This window comes from Paramormyrops kingsleyae, chromosome 10 (genome assembly GCF_048594095.1).
Source record: "Paramormyrops kingsleyae isolate MSU_618 chromosome 10, PKINGS_0.4, whole genome shotgun sequence".
In the NCBI taxonomy this organism is placed as follows: domain Eukaryota; kingdom Metazoa; phylum Chordata; class Actinopteri; order Osteoglossiformes; family Mormyridae; genus Paramormyrops; species Paramormyrops kingsleyae.
Genome location: NC_132806.1, coordinates 4260715 through 4283081, shown reverse-complemented (window position 1 = coordinate 4283081; position 22367 = coordinate 4260715).

The following is a 22367-nucleotide window of genomic DNA, read 5'->3' as shown; positions in this document are numbered from 1 at the left end:
CATAGATAAATATAAGGTAATCCATGCAGGGAGCAGAAATATATAGTACAGCTATTTTATGGGTTCCACTGAAATAAAGGTAGCTGATTAGGAGAAAGATCTCAGTGTGTATGTTGATGCTTCCATGTCTCACTCTCGCCAGTGTCGGGAAGCAATTAAAAAGGCCAATAGGATGTTGGGTTATATCTCTAGGTGTGTGGAGTTTAAGTCAATGGAGGTGATGCTACAATTATACAATTCCTTGGTAAGACCCCACCTAGAATATTGTGTCCAAGTTTGATCACCATACCTTAAAAAGGACATTGCTGCTTTGGAAAGGGTGCAACGCAGAGCTACAAGAATGACTTCTGGTCTTAGAGGAATGTCTTATGAGGAGAGGTTAGCTGAGCTGAATCTGTTCAGTCTCGCGCAAAGGAGATTAAGGGGGGACATGATCCAGGTATATAAGATTCTAACAGATCTGGATGCCGTTCAGCCAAATGGCTACTTCAATATTAGTTTAAATTAGGGCTGTCAAAATTAACGGGTTAACACAGATTAATCCATCATCATGATTAATCTGATTAAAATTTTTAACGCAATTAACCCATCTGCAGTGCAGAATGACTCAAAATCCCTGAAATGTCTTTAACCCATTTCGGGCAGTTTTGGTGCGTTCCATTTGCCCTCGGAACTTGTATTCCAAGTCGGATTCCGAGTTTTTGAAGCCGGAAGTAACGACATGCGTGCTCCCGTTTCTCAGAGATCCGAGAATTCTCGGAGCAGCACAGAGGATCCCGAGTTCAGAATCCAAGATGGCTGCACCCTTTTTTATCAACAGAAGGGAAAGTTGTAGTTTTATACCGTTTAAGCACTACTTCTCATTTGTGGCTTATTAAATCGGTCGCACACACTATACCGTTCATCTTATCTGTGAACGTGTTGCTATGGAGTTTTATACGTAATGTGTTATCAAGTGATATTGCTAACAATGGCTACCAATTAACCGGGCTAGAATTGGATTTCATGATTAGTCTGATTATTTGTCGGATTTACGGTAGTTCGGGCTAATTGTAAGTGAACAAAGATAAAGGCCATTTAAACTGAGGTATGTTAAATCCGACAAGTTGTCCGGCTAAGCAAAAAATCTTGATTTTTCATATGGGTCCATGGTATTGCTACTTCTGTGGCAAATGGAACGCATCCGACTCGGGTTTTCCCGAGTTTTTAGCAGATGTGACGTAATATCGGAATCCGAAAATCTGATCCCGAGGCAAATGGAATGTGTGAATATTCCCTTTTTTCTTGAGTCTGTTTGCTCATGCAGAATGAATTGTAATTAATATAGATTAAAAATGAATGATATTTTTTTTAGCAACCCTGTGATTAATCTGATTAAAAATTTAAATCATTTGACAGCACTAGTTTAAATACTAGAACTCGTGGCCATAGGTGGAAATTAGCGGGAGAACATGTTAAACTGAATTTAAGAAAACACTTCTTTATATAGCGTGTAGTTAGAGTATGGAATAGTCTTCCTGCTAGTGTAGTGCAGGCTAAAACCCTGGGTCCCGATAAATCAGAGCTAGATAAGATTTTAACAACTCTGAGCTATTAGTTAAATTTTCCCCAAATGAGCTTGATGGGCCGAATGGCCTCCTCTCGTTTGTAAATTTCTTATGTTCTTATGTAGTTCAAATTATCTCAAAACAAAAAGGTGGTTTTGCACTGTGCAAAGTTTCGATGGCATACCACACAGCACTAGTGCTATACAAGAGCACCTGAAGGGAAAACACACAGGCACTATTTTGAATGATGGACCGCCAGAATAGGCAAAACTCTACCATATGCATTGTCCATTTATGTTTATTAAATTACCATTAATACGGAGAGGTTTGTAATATCTTTTTTCATTGTAGTTGCTAAATACACTCATTAAAGCCATGAAGTTGTCTGCTTGCTACATTACAATCTCCATTGAATAAGCTTTTGAAAAAACGTTTAGGTTAAAATCTGGGCTTATTCTACATTAATTGACAGTACCAGTGTGTGTGTGTGTGTCTGTGAGTTTGTGCGCATTGGGCTTGTTTGGGACCAGTGTTATTACCATAAAATAAAACTGAAAGGATGATGGAAACTAACAAAAAAATTAACTGAACTAAAAGTGAAAACTATATTTACCAAATAAATGTGTCAGACTTTAATCAATAAAATGTACCATCACTCCACCGTCTTTTTACCTAAAGCCTTGCAATTACACATAGTTTGTTGTTGTCAAAATAATATAAAAAAGTCAATTTGATTTTCTGGAGGAAATTTAATGATTTAAATGAATCAACCAATGGGTAAAAGAGTCAATAGATTAATTCATAGAAAAATAGTCAGTAGTGGCAGCCCTAATGTCAAAAGTATAAACAGAGAGCACCAGTGATAAAATATAAATAAAATTAAAGTAATGGCAACAGCATAGACAGACACAGCAATGGTACAGCATGAGGTAATAGTGGCAGTATGAGGAAATTTTAGTGTCACTGGCTGGTTAACAGCAATGGGGAGGAATCTTGTCTCTAAATCTGGAAATGCTTGTGCAGATGGATGGGTGGAAGGTAAAAAGTGACAGTGCTGGGTGGCTAGTCTCTCTCAAAATGCTGCTGGCTTTTCTGAGACAGTGCGTGAAGACGATGTCTTGGACCGCCGGAAGCTGTGTGCCCGAGGAACTTGACCCTGCTGATCTGCTCCACAGCATCTTCTGCGATGTAGCTAGGACTTTGGAGAGTCATCTGCTTGTGAAAGTCCAGGATCAGCACCTTGCTTTTGCTAACGTTGAGGGTGAAGTTGTTATCCCGACAGCATCCTTCAAGGTGCCTTACCTCCTCCCCATAGGCCTTCTCATCATCATTGCAGATCAGACCGATGACAGTAGTGTTGTCAGCAACTTCAAGATGGAGTTGGAGCAGTACTTGGTTACGCAGTCGTGGGTGAAGATGGAGTAGAGCAGGGGGCTCAGCACACTGCCCTGTGGGGTTGCTTGTATTGGTGACGATGGAGGAAGAGGTCTTCCCACCAATGCACACTTGCTGGGAGTCTGCTGGTGACAACGTCCAGAATCCAGTTAAATGGTGATGAGCAGAGCCCCAAATTCATCAGTTTAGCGGTGAGTGAAAAAAATTCCTGAGCCTGACCTTTTTTCCATGCCCGGGACGTGAGCAAGGGTGGCGGTGCTATGTATGCAACACACTTTTAACACATAACTTGTTGGCCCCTGGGCCCAGATATATAAACAGCCTGTGTATAACCCTGATCATCATCATTGTCAAGCGGGGTCCAGGGGTATCCTCCCCTGTGAGAAACTTTTTAAAAATAGCCCCATAAATGATTCTGGTGAATTTTGTGGAAATAAATGGACAACATTCAGACGTGAGATGAACAAACCCAGTATAAGCCTATATTACGGTAGCATCTTTGTGCAGAGCACCAGAGCTCTTGAGACCCTGGACCTGGTAGGCCTGTTCAGTAATCCATCCCTTCTTTTAACTAGTCACTTACCTGCCCACCTATTGCCCGTATAGCATACTGAGACTAGAGATACTACAGCCATACCAAGAAAGGTAAGTAGGTGGAACTTATAGTACTCCAAAGTAAACTAGGAATTGATTAGTAGCCATTGACTAAAGGACATGAACAAGGACATAGATTAATTTTTCTTTAACAAATATAATTGCAAAATATGCACCATTTATTTGAAATAGTTACAGTGCAACAATATATATATATAATACCACAACACTAAAGTTTATTCAGAACAATTTGCTATTAAATGAATGTAAATACAAAATAGAAAACTAAAAAATATAACTTAATTCAGAAAAAGGCCATTCAGTTCCATTAAAAATGACAATCATTTAAAGTGCTTCAAGAACTGAAAAACAATGAGAAATAAATAAAAATAAGCAAATACAGTTTACTATAGGATTAACAAAACATTTTTCCTTCCCTTTATTTCTTCCTTTTTGAACAGGGTTTTGGGTTCTCAGAACCTTTCCTTTTTAACATGTTTGGTGACTGTAGATGATGCTTTGTATTGGCCAAAAAAAGAGTGGGAAAAAACGTGTTGGTGCAGAGGACGTGATAGCTGATGCTGAGGATGTGGTGGCTGGTTCAGATGAGGTTGTAGCTGGTGCCGAGGTTGGGGAAGCTGGTGCAAAAAGAAGATGTTGTCTGTCTGGTGAAAAGGAGGTTGTGGCAAACGCATCTCCAGGTTGTAGCTTGTCCAGAGGTGGTGGTGGAGGTGGCGGCTGGAGAAGATGAGGGTTTGGCTGGTGTTCTGACTTGTTGACCAGAGGAGGTGGTGGCTTGTGCAGATGAGGTGGAGACTGGCACAGAGGAGGATTTTGCTGGCCTTTTGATTTTTTGAGCCTGTTGAACCAGTTTGTTTGCCTCCTTTGAGGACTGCATCCTTGCTCCCTCACTCAGCCTTTTCTGCCTTAGTGCCTGTTCAGTCTCTTTCTTTTTCTGTAAATGTAATTGGTAGTTCTGGAATGACGGAAGGCAGGATCGCCTCAAAGACAATGGTCAATGGTCATAGTTGAGGCTGTTCAGTCCCTGGCTTTAAGTGTGGACTTGATCATTGCGAGGCTCTCATACGTTTTCACATTCATGGAGCAACTGTCAGCTTCGAGGATATCATCCATTAAATTGAATGATTCTTCCACCAGGGGGCCTGTAAAAATGGACTGAAGAGCTTTCACTAGCTTGCATAGGATGGGATACCTCACACCTCCCTCTGCATTTTTCAAGGAAGCAACATGGCTCCACCAGTCTACATCAACTCGACAGTCCCCTTCGATGTAGCTCTGTACACAAAGAAGCATGTGCACATCCATCTGATAGGCCCGGCATCCCTCTACCAATTGACCAATCTCTTCTGGAGGGACAACATTTGGCAAGGCCTCTCCTAAAAGCTTCAATGACAGCATCAGATTGAATTAGAGATGGAGTTAGACCAGAGAGTGATGTTAATATGATGTTAACCAGGGGAAGGTTTTTTAGCAGAAACTCCACTGACCTCATATACCCTTCTCTGAGAGAGTCATATATATTTCCAACCCATACCTTCCTCTCCACACGGGCTTTGTTCATTGCAATGTAACAAAACTGTCCAACAGAGAGCCTCTTGTTTGACAGCTGCAAATCCCTGCTCCATACATCAACCTTGGAGAATTTCCTTAGGACTCAGTGGGATAGCCTTTGGTCTCATAAATTTGTTCAAGAGCTCCCTTTCAAGGGCCACCATGTTGAAGCTTTTTGACAAATCTCTGAAATGTCAGAAGGATCCCTGCAAATGTAAAAGACAATATAATTTAATTTGGGCAATTAAAATGCACAACCAGTGTTGGGAAATAACTGAACACAAGTATGATTATGCATTTAAAATACAATATACACTCACCTAAAGGATTATTAGGAACACCTGTTCAATTTCTCATTAATACAATTATCTAATCAACCAATCACATGGCAGTTGCTTCAATGCATTTAGGGGTGTGGTCCTGGTGAAGACAATCTCCTGAACTCCAAACTGAATGTCAGAATGGGAAAGAAAGGTGATTTAAGCAATTTTGAGCGTGGCATGGTTGTTGGTGCCAGACAGGCCGGACTGAGTATTTTACAATCTGCTCAGTTACTGAGATTTTCACGCACAACCATTTCTAGGGTTTACAAAGAATGGTGTGCAAAGGGAAAAACATCCAGTATGCGGCAGTCCTGTGGGCGAAAATGCCTTGTTGATGCTAGAGGTCAGAGGAGAATGGGCCGACTGATTCAAGCTGATAGAAGAGCAACTTTGACTGAAATAACCACTCGTTACAACCGAGGTATGCAGCAAAGCATTTGTGAAGCCACAACACGCACAACCTTGAGGCGGATGGGCTACAACAGCAGAAGACCCCACCGGGTACCACTCATCTCCACTACAAATAGGAAAAAGAGGCTACAATTTGCACGAGCTCACCAAAATTGGACAGTTGAAGACTGGAAAAATGTTGCCTGGTCTGATGAGTCTCGATTTCTGTTGAGACATTCAAATGGTAGAGTCAGAATTTGGCGTAAACAGAATGAGAACATGGATCCATCATGCTTTGTTACCACTGTGCAGGCTGGTGGTGGTGGTGTAATGGTGTGGGGGATGTTTTCTTGGCACACTTTAGGCCCCTTAGTGCCAATTGGGCATCGTTTAAATGCCACGGCCTACCTGAGCATTGTTTCTGACCATGTCCATCCCTTTATGACCACCATGTACACATCCTCTGATGGCTACTTCCAGCAGGATAATGCACCATGTCACAAAGCTCGAATCATTTCAAATTGGTTTCTTGAACATGACAATGAGTTCACTGTACTAAAATGGCCCCCACAGTCACCAGATCTCAACCCAATAGAGCATCTTTGGGATGTAGTGGAACGGGAGCTTCGTGCCCTGGATGTGCATCCCACAAATCTCCATCAACTGCAAGATGCTATCCTATCAATATGGGCCAACATTTCTAAAGAATGCTTTCAGCACCTTGTTGAATCAATGCCACGTAGAATTAAGGCAGTTCTGAAGGCGAAAGGGGGTCAAACACCGTATTAGTATGGTGTTCCTAATAATCCTTTAGGTGAGTGTATATAACTAAATAATAATACAACTGAATTTAGCTCAAGCTAAATATTAATTGGGTGGTTTTATTCAGAATACTAGTCATACTGCTCAATAGAAGGAATTACTTTTTGATATATTCCAATATGAATTTGTGGTCCTTTAAAGTCAATTAATGAGAAGATGTTGTACATAAAACAAAACATTTTATTGTCTAACACAATGGAAAAAAGTAAAGCATCAGTCTACCCTATGAGGTGACATCATGTGGTTGTAGGCATGAAGAATGGGTTTTGCATCCTCTTGTAAAGCAAGCTGATTTGGACAATAAAAATGTAAGACTACAGTGATGCATTCCAAGGCTTTTGAATATGTTACTCACTTTCATCTACAGGAGTAAACTATAGGACACTGTTACCTTGTTACACAGTTTTTCACAGTATCACACAGTACTTCACAGTTGATAATATTCTCATTAATTTGGTTATTGTTGCTGTAGAAAAGACCCTACTGTTTCATATGTATCATGTATAAAATGACTTACGTCATTAGTTGGATACGTGCCAGTGGACTACAACCATTTATTAACTTAAAATTTATAACATTTTAAGTTGCAGTGAGTTTGCCTAGTCATACAAGATACCTCTGAATAAGTCGATCATGACCTTCATTCTTTCAGACTCTGTAATGAGCACAGAGATTCGTGCCTTTCTGTCTTGGTTAACCTGTGTTCCCATTAGGGATACTGCTGCCTGTTCTTGCTGAAGAATTTGTATCCTGGCCTTTTCCTCAACTGTGAGCTCATGTCTCTCAAACACTTGATAAAGAAGCCTTCTGTAGTACACACACACACACACACATAGCCCCATACACGTGTGTATGTATACAGTATAGATGTATATATAGACCTTAATATGCTGCTAATTTGCTACTTCCTGAATAACACCTAGCCGTTCTAAACTATATTAAAAGATGTTGCATCATTAGGCCTACATTCCACAAAGAGCTAAAACTAACTAAACTAAAAAAATAACAGACACTAAATACACATCATGTGTTATTATTAAAATGATTTGTATTAACTGTATTTGTGCTCCTCATTTGGATCCAGCACATGGTAGTAGTGCACCACTAGTACATCCAGGAGCTCATTCAGCCTGTTGCATACCTCCAGCATTTGAATGAATCTGTTACTGATGGGCCTTATCAAGCTCTTGGCAGGGGGGGGGGGGATGGAGTAAACTTTGAAACTGTGAAAAAATCTCCTTCTGTTTAGGTGACTTTTCTATGTCATTATAAACATCAGAGCAAACATTTTCCACTTCTGAGCTAAACGGGCTCATGAGGGCCTTAGCAAAATTGGACACCATGTGAACAGTGTCTCCTGAGATGTCCAGCAGATTCAGGTTCTCCTTCCTAGCTAGCGTCTCAAGCCCAGACTTCTTTCCCCTGATTATTGCGCAATTGTCCAGTAGAATACTGGTGACTTGTCTCTACTCCAGCCCATATGATTGCAGGACATCTTTTAGTTCCAACATCAACGCTGAGGCATTCGCAATATTGACTTTTTTGCTGGCAAGGTGCTGTGTTTTCACACTGCATCCTCATCATAAAATTGGACCAGTACATTTAGGATTTTATTCATACTTTTGTCCATGGCCTCATCAATGTTGAGTGACAACATGCCATTCTTTAGCTTCTCAGACAGACTTTTTTTTTAACTCTGGCGAGATGCTGTGTGTGACAAGATTAATCGCATGCTGCCTTGAGACAGACAGATGTGCGAGGGCGGGTTTATCCTCTGCTAATTTCTTACATAATGTGACAAGTGGATGAGCGATAGTAAATGACATCTCATGCTCAGCAATGAAGGAGCACAAGTGAATTTTTAAATTAGCCAGACAGTCTTACCAGCAACAGATCCGCTATTAAGGGGTGCGAAGTGTCTGCTGCCAGCACATGGTTTTACGTCTGTTAGCTGCATTTGCGCTGCTCCTCCGTCCTATAAAGAGGACAATTGAACAGCAGTGTGAAGAAAAGGCAGAGAAGCAGAAGTCAGTGGAAAAAGCCCCATTACTAACCCTAAGCCCAACTTACTGCAAACAACAAACTGTATTTCATATGTCTGCATCATGTTTGCCAATTTAATTTCAGTAATCTGTGGTGGTCAGTGACAATGATTTATTTATTACCAAACGGTATTGAGATTGTGCAGAGTGAGGGACTTAGGGAGTATTACGGAAGAATAAAAGCTGAGTCCCGTATCCAGGCGAGATGCGTAGCTGACAGGCTGATGAACGCTTCAAACTCTTACTTCCACCATACTGACAGGAAGAGCGAAACACAGTTATTACTTTATCCATCCATCCATCCATCATCTACCGCTTGTCCGGGGTTCGGGTCACGGGGGTAGCAGCTTCAGTAGAGGCACCCAGACCTCCCTCTCCCCAGCTAACCCCACCAGCTCCTCGGTGGGGACACCGAGGCGTTCCCAGGCCAGCCGAGAGATATAATCCCTCCAGCGAGTCCTGGGCCTGCCCCGGGGCCTCCTCCCTGTAGGACATGCACGGAAAACCTCTCCGGGTAGCCGCCCAGGAGGCATCCGCACCAGGTGTCCAAACCACCTCAACTGGCTCCTTTCGACGTGAAGAAGCAGCGGTTCTACTCTGAGGCCCTCCCGGATATCTGAGCTTCTCACCCTATCCCTAAGGGAGAGCCCAGACACCCTGCGGAGAAACCTCATTTTCGCTTGTATTCGCGATCTCGTTCTTTCGGTCATTACCCATAGCTCATGACCATAGGTGAGGGTAGGGACAAAGATGGACCAATAGATCGAGAGCTTGGCTTTTTGGCTCAGTTCTTTCTTAGCCACAACGGACCGGTTAAGCGCCTGCAGAACTGCAGACGCCGCTCCGATCCGTCTATCCAGCTCCCGATCTCGCCTACCCTCACTCGAGAACAAGACCCCGAGATACTTAAACTCCTCCACTTGAGGCAGTACGTCTTCCCGTTTCCGGGTACGACCACCCGTTTCCGGCTGAGAACCATGGTCTCGGACTTGGAGGTGCTAATCCTCATCCCTGCCGCTTCGCACTCGGCTGCGAACCGCCCCATTGCCTGCTGGAGATCCCCAGCAGATGGAGCCAGCAGGACGACATCGTCTGCAAAAAGCAGCGAGGCAATCCTGAGGTCACCAAACTGGACACCCTCGACGCCTTGGCTGCACCTAGAAATCCTGTCCATAAATATGATAAACATGACAAAGGGCAGCCCTGGCGGAGCCCAACACGCACCTGGAACACGTCCGACTTATTGCCGGCAATGCGGACCAAGCTTCTGCTCCGTTCGTACAGGGACCGGATCGCCCACAACAGTGGACCCCAGACCCCATACTCTCGAAGCACCCCCCACAGAGCACCTCGGGGAACCCGGTCGTAAGCCTTTTCCAAATCCACAAAACACATGTAGACTGGATAGGCAAACTCCCAGGCCCCCTCCAGTACCCTTGCAAGGGTATAAAGCTGGTCCAGCGTTCCACGACCAGGACGAAAACCGCATTGTTCCTCCTGAATCCGAGATTCGACTATCGATCTCACCCTCCTCTCCAGTACCCCAGAATAGACTTTCCCAGGGAGGCTGAGAAGTGTGATCCCCTTGTAGTTGGAACACACCCTCCGGTCCCCTTTCTTAAATAAGGGGACCACCACCCCGGTCTGCCAATCCAGCGGCACTGTCCCTGACCTCCACGCACTGTTGAGAAGGCGTATCAGCCACGACAGCCCCACAACATCTAGAGCCTTCAGGTACTCCGGGCGGATCTCGTCCACCCCCGGGGCCCGGCCACCACGGAGTTGTTTAACCACCCCGGCCACCTCAGCCTCAGTGATGGGCAAGCCCCCCCAAGCACCCTCGGGCTCTGTGCCCTCAGATGTCTCAAAGGCAGTATGCGTAGATGTATCTGAGGCAGGGTTGAGGAGGTCGTCAAAGTATTCCTTCCACCTCCGGATGATGTCCCCAGGTGAGGTCAACAGCCCCCCCCCCCCCACTATAAATAGTAGGAACCAGGAGCTGCTTCCCCCTCCTGATACTCCGTATGGTTTGCCAGAACCTTTTTGAGGCCGACCGAAAGTCACTTGGCCTCACCAAACTCCTCCCACGTCCGGGTTTTTGCTTCTGCGACCGCCCGAGCCGCGTTCCGCCTGGCCCGCCGGTACCCGTCAGCTGCCTCCGGAGACCCCCGGGCTAACAATTCCCGGTAAGCCTCCTTCTTCAGCTTCACGGCCCCCCTCACCTCTGGTGTCCACCATCGGGTATGGGGGTTACCGCCACGACAGGCACCGACCACCCTGCAGCCACAGCTCCGTACGGCCGCTTCCACAATGGAGGTCCGGAACAGTGTCCATTCAGACTCAATGTCCCCTACCTCCCCCGGCATGCAGTCGGAATTCTGCCGGAGGCACGAGTTAAAGCTCCAGCGAACAGGAGCCTCTGCCAGACGTTCCCAGCAGACCCTCACTATGCGCTTGGGCCTACCAGGTCTGACCGGCTTCCTCCCCCGCCACCTGAGCCAACTCATCACCAGGTGGTGATCAGTTGACAGCTCTGCCCCTCTCTTTACCCGAGTGTCCAAGACGGAGGGCCGCAGATCAGTTGATACGATTATTAAATCGATCATCGACCTGTAGCCCCGGGCATGTTCGTACCATGTCCACTTATGGACACCCTTATCCTCGAACATGGTGTTCGTTATGGACAAACCATGCATTGCACAGAAGTCCAACAACAGAACACCACTCGGATTCAGATCAGGGAGGCCGTTCCTCCCAATCACCCCCTTCCAGGTCACACTGTCATTGCCCACGTGAGCGTTGAAGTCCCCCAGCAAAACGATGGAATCCCCCCGCGGCACGCCAAATAGCATACCGCTAAGGGAATCCAAGAAGGCCGGGTACTCCGAACTGACATTCGGCGCATAAGCGCAGATGACAGTCAGAGACCTATCCCCGACCCGAAGGCGCAGGGAAACAGCCCTCTCGTTCACCGGGGTAAACTCCGGTGTTAATGCACCTAGCTGTGGGGCCACCAATAGCCCCACCCCAGCCCGGCGTCGCTCACCCGCCGCAACTCCAGAGTAAAAGAGCGTCCAGCCCCTCTCCAGGAGATTGGTTCCAGAACCCAAGCTATGCGTTGACGTGAGCCCGACTATATCTAGTCGATACCTCTCAGCCTCACGCACAAGCTCAGGCTCCTTCCCCACCAGAGAGGTGACATTCCATGTCCCGAAAGCCAGTTTTGTCAGCCGGGGATCGGACCGCCAGGGCCTCCCTTGGCCGCCACCCGATCCACAATGCACCGAACCCCTGACATTCCCCTTGTGGAAGGCCCGGCCACCAGGCGCTCGCCAACGGGCCCCTCCCCCAGGCCTGGCTCCAGGGTGGGGCCCCGGTGACCCTAGTCCGGGCGAGGGAAACGGGACTTTGCTTTTAAACTTCTTCATGGGATTACTTTATAAGGAGCATAAAACTCCAGTTCAGTAAATTTATGGAATATATACTGCAGAAACTGCTTTTTGATCATTCATTAAGTAACTGACTATTTTTTTCCCTGCAGTATCTTGTAATTATGCTGAAATAAAAATTTAACTTACAGTGTAAAAACATGGAATCGAGTCATAAGGGCATGGGCCTTGGGTGGAGGTGAACTCGAGCCACTGGTGTCATCGGGCTCGGCCTTCCGCTTCCTCTGACTGGTGCCAGCGGGCCTCTGAGGAGGCCTCTCCTCCTGCCTCACGCCCCATGTTCGCAGAGAACTGCTCACATGCACGGAGACATGCACGGACATGACCACGGTGTGATCATCACCGTAGTCCGTAATGCTCCAGAGTCCCTCGGGGATGCTGAGCTCATCCAGCTTCCGCAGGTAGTTGCGGCCTTCGATCTCAAGCTGCTGCCACGTGCTGTTAGGGCCCACAGGGATCCAGAAGGTGGAGCTGGAGGGCTCAGCATGTTCTGGCTCAATCTGACTTCCAGGTTGAGTGTCAGAAGCCACAGATAAGGATGGAGATGAGGGCTCATCTTCACCCCAGGCCAAGGGGAGAGCCTCAGGAAGCCCATTAGCATCCTCAGTCGTGGATGCTGGAGCTGCAGGGGAAGCCTCCCTTCTAGAGCTGGGTGATGGCAGCTCCTGTCCATAATGGTCATCCTCCTCAGCTGGTGATTCTCCATCCCCATGCTGGACACCAGTCTCTGTACCATGATGTACCACTTGCAGTCGTGCAGGTGCTACGTGCAATAGGCTGGGATCCAACTCCTCCCCAGTGAGCCGCCAATAAAATGAAGGGACACTGAGGGCCAGAGACTGCAAGTTCTCCATGGTCAGTGGGCTCCTCTGGAAGTTCACGACCAGAATGGAGATGAACTTGTCCTCCACAAACTCATGAACTGGGACAAAATGGAACATAACCCACAAGCATAACCCACAAATTTTCAATAGGGTTGAGATCGGGGGTTCTTCACAAAGCAGGATTTCTTGCTTAGCCAAATAACTTGGAGTTAAGGTAAACTCAAGACACGGCCGAAGTTTTTACAACACCAGAGACAAACAGCGCTAGGTACTTGGCTAGTGAGCATGCTGGTACATACTAATCCAGCGCTATGATATTATACAGTACATACAAAAACCCCTCGGAAGTGCAAAGCATGTGCTTTCTATCTCTTCCCTAAACCAGACAGGAACTGTTTTGAAGCTTGGCATCCTGATCAGGAGTGACAATTTGTTGTTCTAATATTAATTTATTGTTTTCTATTATTCCTGTAGTATAATGTTATTGCACATTTTATTCATCAACATTTAATCCTTGATCCATGCTATAAACTGTAAAACGGCTAGTATTGTCTCTTTTCTTACAGTTTTTTTCAATTGCTAAGACAGGGTAGTGTCTAGGGCAGTGTATTTCAACCTTTTTTGAGCCACGGCACATTTTTTACATTGAAAAAAATCCCACAGTACACCACCAACCAAAGATGTTACAAAATGACACTCTGTAGCCTAGTAATGTCAAAATAGTCTCTCAATTTATTTATACTCGCTCAGTGTGAAACCTGAGCCTGTTTGGTTGAACACAAAGCTGATATCCTGGCAAGAATTGAAGACAGACACATGAAGCTCTTCCTCAACAGCTCTCAGTCTCTCTTTGTTTTTAGTTTTAATGAGTCAGGCTTGAAAAACTCAGCTCACACAGATATGTTGTGGAAAATGGGAGTACATGCAGTGATCCCCCGCTTAATGTGGAAGTTACGTTCCACACCCATCAGAGATAGGTGAAAATCTGCGATATAGAAAGACCATATAAACATTTTTTTTTTATAGTTTAAGCCTTAAAACACCCCTCCCTTTTTAGACCAATTAAGTGAAATTGGATAATTTGCCATGGCACACCTTACAATCTCACACTAGTGTGCCGCGGCACAGTGGTTGAAAATCACTGATCTATGGTAGTATCTCTTCACATGCATGAACCATCCTTGGCATTGCTCTGGAGAAATATATCGGCTTCTTCAGTATCTGTCTTAGCAATTGAAAAAAACTATAAAATTCACACTGCCTTTCCAAACTGATTGGTGTGAGGGGCAGTGACAGACATTCCAGACTGATGGGCCATTGACAGTATGCAAAGGTGTGGTGACTCCAAAGTCACTTCAAAGTTGTAACACTTTAGTAATCAAACCTCATGCAAATTTTTGAATGCCTCATTCACCTTTGTGTAACCAACCCCTATGTATATAAGTTTCAGAGCTCAAAAGCCTTGGCGAGAAATGTTTATAATGTGATTTTTTACAATTTGTCAGCACCACTGAAAATAAGTTTTTAAAAAGTGTATGTTTAAAGTAGGTTTTAACAAAAAAATTAGAATAATCACATTGTAAATTATCTCAGATTATTGGTGCTGAATAAAAGCATTTGTAGCAATTTGGGATAAATGTTTTTTAGATAGGTGAAATATTTTACAGTTTTTCCAAATTGTTGAAATATTAAAAATCATTTTGGGAACAAAACTGCCAATTTCCAAAAGTCATTTATTGAATCAGTTACTTGTTTGGCGAAACTTTGAACCGTTCTTACCTAGTTAGACACAATTTGCAGATCTCAGTCATCCTTTTTGCTATGTTTCTTTTATGTTCCTGTTTTTGTGTCTGGTACTATGACAAAAAATTACCAATCTATCAAGTGCTGCTTCATTATTCCGTTCTCTTTGCACAATGTACTGATGTACAGTACTGTCAGCAAAACAGCATGATACGACCACCACCATGCTTGACTGTTGGTTCAGTATTCTTAGGTTAAGAAAACACCTTGACCCCTGCAAACATATCTCTTTTCATTGTGGCCAAGCAGAGAAGTTAATGACACATTCACAGGTCATTGTGAGTACCCCACCCCCCCATGAATGCGTAGCCATAAGCAGCCTTTCAGACTGTTAGCCAGACAGAAAGAAAGAACACACTAAGTGTGGTGCCCCTTACTGTACACTGACTACGCTACCCCTTGAAATTCACTGACTACTAAGAGTACCAGAGCAAGGGGACAATGCTCTAATACAGTAAGTACAGATGCAGGTTTTAAAGAAATATAAAAATACAATCTTTATTAATAAATACTCTTTTGTAGCATGATTGATCACCAATTAAGTAGGTCGCTACCTTGATGGTGGGGGAGGGACAGTAAACAAACACAAAAGGGAAAATGAAAAAAAACAAATCACCAAGACATTGGGACAGAGGCCTATTGAACCCAGGAAGGGTAGACACAATGGTGGGAAGCTAGGGTTTCTATACCACACGTGACTGTGCAAACCCACTTATCCTAATATACACTTCAATCCAATACCCTGCAACCCTCACAGTACTCAGGTACCTTAAGTGGTAAGGACAAAAGAGCTTCACACTATGTGGAACTGCAAGACTTTCAATCGTTGACACAAAAAAAAAGGCTAGGGAACCCAGCTTTCCAGTGTAATCTCCCTCAAACACATTAGGCTACCCTGTGCAAGCAGCACCCAGGATCAGGGGGTTGGTGCATCAGTTACATGTTGTAGTCATTGTGTCTCAAGTATAAGTAATTGTGTGTAAACAACTAAGAAAAATTGTAAGAGCAGAAGGGTTACATTAAATTACGATTACACTTCGTCCTTAAAAAGTTTTTGAATTTTACATTATTAAGAATGAGAACTACAAGTGATTACTAATTACTGTCAACTAATTTCCTGTATGAACTCCCCCCCCCCCACTCATTGTTAAAAATAATTATATGTCAGGGTGCCAGTCAGTGGAAGCTCACAGACACGTTGGCCAGCTGTCCTATTCATTCAGCACCAGCCCATCAAGTAGAGAATTCAGCACCACGGACAGTGACCTGTGTTACTGTGACATCAGGTCCCTTCATTGGCTCTATATATATTTTCTAGAAATAACTAAATGGCTCTGTTGTAGAAATTTACAGCCAGAGACTTGGTTCCTATATGATGAGAATATTTTATTTTTACTCAGACTAAGAACCTACAGAAAATCAGCTCTGCATGCGATCTCCCCTTTACTGCTCGATCAGGGCACACAAACATTAACAAGTGTCAAGGCAGCAAGTGCATACAAACAACTTCTCAGGACAATTATAGGGCCTCAGGAGGAGTTGAACTGCTGCGTAATTCAGAGATACCATTGTCAAAGACTTATATTAAAACATTCTATGCACTTGGGCATATTTAGACAAAGTAGTATGGTACCTGTGTCAGAATCCGTCCCTACCGTGTCCTGTTCTCTCTTCTTTGTCCCCATTTGACCACCATATGTCACTGGCCATCCTGTTCTCTCCTCTGTCTTGTAGCCCCTTAGCCTGTAGTGTGTTTGCCTGCTCCTCAGGTCGCCAAGTGGCTTAATGGGCTAAGTGGTTGGCCACCGCTCCTGACTCCCCTTTTTGCTGTGGGTTTTGAGGATATCAGTGGGTTTATGTTTTCGTGACTGTCCCCCAGGCCACCATGCAGCTCAGCCCTTGATTCCAATTATAGTAGCAATCAGGTGCTTCTCAATCTACTACCCCAATTCCAATGAAGTTGGGACGTTGTGCAAATTGTAAATAAAAACACAATGCAATGATATGGAAATCTCATAAACCCATATTTTATTCACAACAGAACATATAAAACATGTAAAATGTTTAAAGTGAGGCATTTTGCTATTTATTGAAAAATATTGGCTCATTTTGAATTTCATGACAGCAACACGTCTCAAAAAAGTTGGGACAGGGGCAATAGGAGGCTGGAAAATCTCTGTATGTAAGGGACAAGTATTCTAGATGCCCATGATCCTCGGGCCCTTAGGCAGCACTGCCTCACAAATAGTGAACACAAATCAGTGAACACAATTTGCCGTTCCATCCTGAGGTGGGAGTTCTTCTTGATGTCTGTTTGCAGCCCGTCTACCAGCAGCTGGATGAGTTGTTGCTCCCAGGGGGAATCCCACTCTCGGTCCGCTGGGGGGTCCATCCCACTGTAGCTGGAGTATGCTGCTACCAGATGCTCGGTGTAGGGCTGTCATGACCTGCTCATCCGATCCTCCTGTGTGCCACGCCCCCTCATTTACCTTGTGTGAAACCCCGATTGTTATCAGCTAATTGTGAGGATGGGGTGCGGGAAAAAGGACAGATGCGGATCAGTCATGGTGATCAGAGAAAGTAAGGGAAAGTAAAACAAGGAAAACTGAACATACAACAAACAGAGCAAAAACTGTAACTGAAATACAAACACATTATAAGCCATGAAAAACTACAAAATAAATCTGAAATAGCAACTAGTTCAAGCTGGTTTCTGGCCAGTCTTGAATACACAACAAAAGGGAAGTCTGGAGGATGGCCGACCGCCGAGCCCGTTAAGTCACACAACAGCCAGGGGAACAGGAAACACTAGGAGTGAAGGACATGGGATGGCAAGCGACACCTGCTGGCCAAATAGGGAACAGACATACCGAAGGGACAGGACAAGCACCGATCCTGAGAATTACATGAAATTAATGATTTACTTAGAACTACTGGTTGTTTCTAATGTGATATATGCCATAAACCACTGGGACAAATAACTGTTAAAAAATCACTTCCATCCAAAGCCAAGCGAAATTGCGCAAAGTTTGATTCACACACTCGAAAAACTGAGGAATCTGTACTGGGAAATGTGGCAAACTGCCCTTAGTAGTGGTCAGAGGGAATGGCTCCAGTTTAAATCTGCTTCGCCATATGGCATGGGCACTGTTTTATAACACCTCATGGAAGACGGAAGTGAGTGTCCGTTGGAGTTTATGTAATGCTCATTGTCACCTGCTGAAAAGAGGTACTCCTAGCTAGATCAAGAAGGGTTGGCAGTCTTTTTTGGAATTCAAAATTTTCGGAAGTACCTGTATGGGCGAGCATTTACCATCTACACAGATCACAAGCCACTTGTTATGACCGCTGTCTGGCGATCAGGCAGGAAGCGGGGATGTACGAACCAGAGAGCCAGGAATCCAAAAACAGTCGGGTTTATTACGGGGAAACGAGGGAAGCACAGGGCAGATAGGAACACACATCAATGACGGATCTAGGGGAGACAGGCTAGCACACGGACTAAATACACAGAACTAAGGTACGGAAATGCAGAACAATCAAGAATTCACACAAGGTTGATGAGGGGTCGTGGCACACAAGAGGATCGTATGAGCAGGTCATGACACCACTGCCCTCACTTTTCAATGAAAAGAAACCTGTATACCACAAATGGGATCTCCGAGAGTTCAAAGATGGACTGTTCACTTGAGTGCCTACGAATACAACATAGTGTACAGACCTGGAAAACATGCAAACGCCGATGCATTAAGTAGACTACCTGTCGCTGAAGTCGTGCATGATGAAGCTAACGAGCAGGTGTCGATGATGGATCTTCTGGATGACACACTTCTGGATTCGAGTCAGATAAAGTACTGGACAGCTAAAGATGTGATACTGTCCCAAGTGCATGATCATGTTCTAAAAGGGTGGCCTGCCCCAGTAGGCTCTCACCTGAGCCATATTATCAGAGATGGCTGGAACTGAGTGCAAGGGATGGATGCGTGCTATGGGGTGTTAGGCTGATAATACTCACTAAAAGGAGAGGCAAGATACTGAAGCTGCTGCATCAAACTCACTCTGGCATGTCAAGAATGAAAGGCTTGGCTCGATCATATGTATGGTGGCCAGGCATGGACTAAGATGTGGAGAGAAAAGTGCAATCGTGCGAGAAGCGTCAGAAACACCACAAGTCACCACCGACTGCGCCGTTACAGCCATGGGAATGGCCAGACTCGCCATTGTCAGGAATTCATGTGGACTATGCCAGTTCATTCCAAGGAGAGATGTTCTTACTGATAGTGGATGCTCACAGTAAATGGCTAGACATCTACCCAGTGAAGGCAGCCACATCCCAGACTACCATAGAGAAGCTAAGGCAAAGTTTCAGTGTTTTTGGACTAAAATGTTAGTGTCTAACAATGGAGTTCCAACAAACAATATATCAAATAATATACTTTTGTCTAATATCGCTGGTACCGGCAGTGAAACTTAAAGCAGATTCAAGACGAGCAAGGTGTGGTCTTTAGTGAGCATGAGTGACACAATTCACACAAAGTGCTGCAGGGCTGCCAGAAACATCATTCTGTGATTTTTGTTAATGCAAGTAGGTTCACCAGAGACTAGGGCTAAGTGATAATAAAATTTCTCCAAGTTGAATATAGCCAGGGAGGGTCCGGTAGTAACAAAAAAATCTAAATAAATCTTATTATATAATATTCAGAAAATCATTTTGTACCCCACAGTGTTAGAATCACTGACCAGTACAATGTTCCTGGCAAGACTTAATAAAGATCCACAAGTTTTGATGGAAGGCAGCTGTATTCACAAGATGGCAGCTGCAGACCCCATTTTTGCTCTCATCTGCCTTCTGTCTTGCAGTAACAGATTTCTAATTTTGAGGTGATTCTGAACTGGACAAAGATCAAGTAGAGTAAATGCAGTAATAATAACAGAGTGATTCTGTTCACAAGGATAAGCCTCTCATTGTTACATCTTTTTTATGATGTCAGTATGCACTCTTGCTTCAATTTTGGTGCAGTTAGTCTCAAAATCTGAAAATGTCTAGATCATTACCATTACAACATGTCTGCCATGGTTGAAAAAGATCTGTAAAATATTATTTGAGTTATCACACTAACAGTCTCAAATGTCTGAAGCTGCCCTTTTTTGCTATCAATATGAGGTGCTGCTTCAATCCTGGGGAAATCTGTCTTTTACAGTTAAAATGTACCTGTAAAACTTGAAATAGATCTGTAAAATACTTTTAGAGTTATTGTGTTCACAAGACCAAGTGTCTTCTACAGCTGCAATTTCCTTCCTTTGCTGTCACAGAGTACTGCTGCTTCATTTTCGGGACTATTTGTCTGAAAATGAAACCAGCTATAAATCTTCATCCACAAAATGTTTCTGTGAAGCATTAATAAGATCCAACAAATACACTTTAACTAACTGCATCACTTCAGTTTTGGGTCTCAGAATGTAATCATTTCTAAATCGGCATTCGTACAATACCTGTCACGTTCTTTGAGGCACGAAGCAGGGAAGCAGGCACAGCAGTCCAGGGAGTCGGGTGAACACGGGGTTTATTCGGGGTGGATGCACTCAGGGACACGGAACAACAGGAAGAAACAAAGTAATGATGTTAATGACCGGACTGGGGAAACATTCAAAGAAACGCACTTAAATACATCAAACTAATTAAACACAACTATAAACAGCTAATAACTAGAGGATTCCACACGGGGTAAATGAGGGGTGATGGCACACAGGAGGATCAGAACAATCAGGACGTGACAATACCTCTGCAAGTTTTTCGGTTTATCATCATAACAGGAAAAGTGTAAAAACTGCCCTTTTCTTTGCTATTAATATATGGTGCTGCTTCAATTTTGAGGTGATATGATTTAAAATTTAATCAGTTTTAGTTTGTACGTGCAATGGCTTTCTAAGATTTGAAAAAGTTGTATCAACCATTTTTAAGTTATTGTCTTAATAAGCAAAGCATCTGCTGTGGCAGTGGGGTCCAGGGAATACCATGTGTAATACGCTTTATAGAGATTAACATGTATGTCAAACAAAGTATTTAATGGTACACCAGTTACAACGTCTTAGACATAAAAGCGAATACGACTGGCATCTGTTAGCAGAAAATATATGGTGTGTTTTAACAGTTTGACAACAACCGAACATCCATGATTTCTAAGTTTGTTCCCACTGTAAATGGGACAACCTCATAGCACCATTACTAGTCATTGTTCAAAGGATTAACATGGATTAAAACAATCATTATGAAAGTATATCATTCAATTAAGTTGTCATTTGTTAATATTATGTGGTGAGAGAAAAAAAACTCTGAAAAAGATCAACCACTGAACGAAGCCGCAGCGTTGGCACCCCCTAGTGGCGAATTGAAGATAGTTCTGTCTGAAGCAGGTCAGCAGGAGATTTGGCCTCAGCTGCTGTTACCAACTTAGTCCTGCTCGGTTTGAAGGGCAGAAGCGAAAAAAAAATTAAGGGGACATCTACTGCATGCCCCCCTAACCCCCATCCCCGATGATGGTACAATTTATTATGAAACAGCTTCCTTAGGATAAGTCTTTTTGGACATCTGCAAGTTCATGATGTGATTGATTAAGAAATGTGCAGCGGATACAATGACTTATAAGTTATAATGGCTACACCTTCCACCAAATTGCTACAAATGAAATTTTGGTGGAACTTCAGATTCAGATTCAGAACTTCTGATGCTATAAAGTACACAGGCAACATGACATTCTTAAGTACTCAGTGAAGGAGTGTAGCGGTATCCATAACAAGAAGACTTTTTTTACACCCTGGTGGCTAACAGCTCTGCTCATTCAAAGGCAATAACCGACGCCTTTGCTGTCTTTATTTGTAAAGATATCCAGCCTTATAGTGTTATAGAAAATGAGGGCTTCCAATACTTCCTCCAAAACTTGGAGGAGTAAGGTATCACATACCAAATAGGCAGAGGTGGAGATTTCAGCGGAAGGTGCAGCTCTTCCTTCTAGTGATGGCCGATTCGCGAACAAATCGTTCTTTTTTTGTGAACGGGTTGAACTGATTTGTAAGTCTGAACAAATTGATTTTTAAAATTATTTTAAAAAGTTTTTAAAACTGATCTTTGGCTATACCAACATCCAACAGCATCACCCGCGATTTTGGATTTATTTTTCATGCTCTTGTCATCACTTTTACGTTCATTCTTTTGTTCATCACTTACATTCATCACATTTGCGTTCATAGACTTCCTTCTGGTGCCGAGAACACCCAAACGGCCGAGTACCTGGTCGTCGTGAGACACGGTTGCTGTATAAGTGAAGGGAGATACGGCCTCTAACTCGGTGACTCCAAAAAAATCTGAGAACCCATCGAACTTACGGTTTTCAGACACTCGGTTGGTGACTCAAATGAACGATTTGTGAATTGATCCCAAGAACCATTGCGGCGTTTACTGTGGAAATGCTGCTACGCTGATGAATAGGGTAAAATAAACACATCTATTGCCAATTTATGACAGCAGTAAATTATTAAATTTATATAAATATCCATCCATCCATTATCTCCCGCTTGGTCCGAGGTCGGGTCGCGGGGGCAGCAGTCT